Raw genomic sequence first — 3950 nt, 5'->3', positions numbered from 1 at the left:
GAAGAGAAATAGAACAACATAAAAAAGAATATAAATATATAACAACAAATTAAAAATACAAAGTTAGAAAAGTTTACAGTTGTTTTATTTTATTTTATTTCTAAAAAACTAAAAGGAGATTGTTCGAATATCCAGAAAAAAAAAGGAGATTATTTGAAAGGAAAAAAAAAATCTGATCAAACCTATTTTATTGTATTTTTTAAAAATAATGATGATAGAAAACAAGAAACAAACACACTTTTGACAATACCCTTTTTTCTTCACACATGTAAAGAAAGATGTATTCCTTGTAAGAAACATTTGCAGCATTCGAGATACGTGCTTAAAACTATTTTGTTTCACGACAATTGGATGAAATTACAAGGAAGAAGAAATCAAAAGTAAAACTACTATTAAGTACATATTTGATTGATTTCCGGTTGAAATTGGTATGATACGCGTTCCAACAAATACAAATTTTGATTTTTTTTTTAAATATTTTTGACTCAAAAGTAATTTTTTACCTAATTTTCAAATATTTTCTTAAGTTATGTTTACGTTAATGTGAATCAATGATCATTAGACAAACTAAGCTTAGTGTCATTAGACCTTTATTCCACTACCCAAATCAATTCATTTAAACCTTATATTTAGACATTTCAAATTGAATATGGACGCATATGTATGCATAATAACTGAATTCATCCCTTACGTAAGTTATTTGACTGTCCAACAATAACTTACTCGATCAATGTGTGTGTGTGTTTTTTCCCCCTCTGGAAGGGATGGCTGCTTCAAAGTGTGAGAATATTGTTTAAACGATTTTACTTTAATTAACGTAATTCGTGATTATGTTTTAGATTTTGACTGCTTAAATTGAATAAAATTTATATAGAATTTATTAATTACAGTTTTGTCATTGGGTCTTCAAATTATATGGGAACACGTGCTGGCATTTTATATATAAATTCTATACAATAATTTTAATGGAAGTAATTTAATGACGATTAAAATATCTACATATGTATTCACTTAGTTTAAAAGTTTAATGATAAAACTTTAAGAAATTTGATATAAATTTTATCATTATAAAATTTTGCGAAGAAATATATATAATTTTGATAAAAGTGACTTTTTAAAAAATTTATGGTTAGTAGAAATGCTTTCAGATGTGAGATTCGCAAAAGTTATTAATATTGTATTTATATTAATTACAATTCAAAAGTATAATAGTATGATTTTCTCATTTAAATAAAAAAATTTAAAATACTTTTTGAATTGTTTTCTTAATATCAATTCATTTAAAATAAATTCTACCAACAACTAAATGGACCCTAAATTCATTCTTTTTCATGAACTTAGGATGTCTTCTATCTAAGAGACAAAGACGACTAATCTCTCAAAAAAACTTAAATTTATTTAAAAGGTTAACCTTCTCCCAATAAATTATGTGAAGTTGTAACCACGTGCGACCAAAAGTCATAAAAATTTAAGTTTCTAAAATTCTTTATTATTAGCTCCATTTGCAAGCTATTGTTGCATTACTTTAATTGTATCATATATCTGAAATGAAATTTTGATCTGACTTTAATTTTTAAATAACAAATAATCTAACAAATACTGAATACTCTTGTACTGGGTTCACATATATAACTGTGAAATTTGAACTAATTTGATAGTTAATTTTGATTAATAATAATAATAATTTTTTCACTTTATTATTGATTTCAATGAAATAACGAAGAAATTAACATCTTCGTAATTTTTTTTAGTAGAAGTCAAAAGAAGAAGATTTCAAGCATTTTAGAGAAAATTAATAAAAAAATATGGAAAAAAAACATTGAAGAATGATTGGACAGTTCGTTCAACATGTAATCTAAACTCAACGCACACTCTCATTTAGCAGGTAAGTTCAGGTTTAGCGCACAGTTTCACTCAGTGTGCAACACAGACTTAGCGCAAAAAGGCCCACGAGGATGCCCAGATGCATGCTTAGCGTGAAAGCCCGCGCTTAGCGCAAGATTAGCATGAAAAGTAAGTTATCTTAGGTCTACAAAAGGAGTAGGAAGTAGAAGAAAAATACACACTGAGTCTGAGAACTATACAAAGCCTGAGCTTACCCCGTAGGGGAAACCTCTTTCTTAGTCATTCCCCGTTTTTTTACTACTAGTCATCCAGTCCCTTCTTTCATTAGCCCCTGAAGTGTAAAGTCTCTCATGGCTATGAGAGACTAAACTCCTTTTGTTGGAAGCCTAGAGGCCAAACTCTTGTAATGTAATTCTTTCCTATTATCTATTTAATGCAATTCTTTTTTTATTATACTTCTTTGTGCTTTTCTGTTATTATAGTCTGATCACCCATATAATATTTAGAGGGTAATGCATTGAAAAATGATTATTTTTTAAAGAACCCGGAAAGAGTATCTAAATAAATTCATTGCTAGAAATAGATTGACATTTATTTTGCCCAAGAATTTTTGTATCTCTTATCTTAATGCGGTTTGTTATTTTATATCTGCAAAGAAATTTGAGAAAAATGATAAATAAATTAGGTTCTTTGTGTGGAAAACCAAAAATAGGATAATTCAGTAGATACAAGTAGAAATATGGATTTCATTAATTAGAAAAAATCTATTATATTACATTATAAGTAGTTTTGGCATAGGCCCCACATTATTGCATTCTGACTTCATCTTTTCGCATTTAAACTATTATTTATTTTTCTTATTATCTTTTTTCTTTTCTTTTACCCCCAATTTTCACACTTACACTTCATTTTCTTCTTTTATTTCTTCTCATTGCTTAATAATTGGATTTGCATCACTAGAGTATAACCAAAATTCATGTGAATTTGACACTTGGACTTTCATTTTAATCTTTACTACTTGTGATAAAATTAGCTACACTTGTCAATAAGTTAACAACATGGTCTCATCAAAACATTGAGAGAGAACAGAAAAAAAAAAAAAGGGGCTCAAGAAATTGAAAAGTAATAAGGAATGCTTGAGGTGAAAAAAGAAAGCATATGAAAAAAGGAAGAGGAAAACGAATATATATATATATAAAAAAAGAAAGAAGAATGTTTGATTCTTAGCATTTATCAACTCTTAGTTTTAAAGTCTTATTATTAATTTTAATATTTAAAAAATTTAAATGAGAAATGTTTGATAAAATTTCAGAACTAAAAATACAAGGTTAAAGATACTATTTCATTTTCTAAGTTTTTAAAATTTATAATAAAGTGTTTGAAATTAGTTAACATCCAATAACACAAAAAGTTATATAGGCAACAAATAAATGCCTTAGAGAGACACATTTATAGTTTTTTCATTACTATTAAGAAATTTATTTACATTGTTTAAACTGTAACACATTTTTTAGTTCAAAGCCAATGGGATTTACCACGGATAAAAAAAAAAAAACATTTTTAGTTCAGAAAGAAATTAAGCATTTATAGATGTCCTACAAGATTATGGTCCTAAATCACAAAAGTGAAACAAATGCAGTATTTGTTATTTTTAGAAAGGACTGCTGCAAACCATGGCTCAACGTGCCGCAACTTTTGTATGCAAAGCCAAAAAAATTGTACGTTCTACTTCTGACTTTTGTATTGACAGATCTACGCTTTGGTGATGAACGAAGAAAACAAAAACATGGTGTTTTTAGTTTTGTAGCTTCGCATATTGGTGTTTCTAAATCAATTTGATTTAATGTATATTGTAAAAATTTCACTAAAAGTTTAAGAATCGAATACTAAAATTGTAAAAATATATATATAAAAATATTTTTATTTGATTAAACTGGAATTTAAATTTGTTAGAAGACATAATCACAAGTAACAAACTGTTGAAGTTAAACTTATAAGGTAAATCAATTTTATAAACTTTTCTCACAATAACAAAAATCAATAAGGTGTGTTAGCAAAATAATTTTCAACATATTATATTTTATCAATTAAAATTTATTAAAAAC

The sequence above is a fragment of the Glycine max genome, chromosome 7 (assembly GCF_000004515.6).
Source record: "Glycine max cultivar Williams 82 chromosome 7, Glycine_max_v4.0, whole genome shotgun sequence".
Classification (NCBI taxonomy): Eukaryota; Viridiplantae; Streptophyta; class Magnoliopsida; order Fabales; family Fabaceae; genus Glycine; species Glycine max.
The sequence above is the reverse complement of the archived record's forward strand: the minus strand, read 5'-3'. Positions refer to the sequence as shown.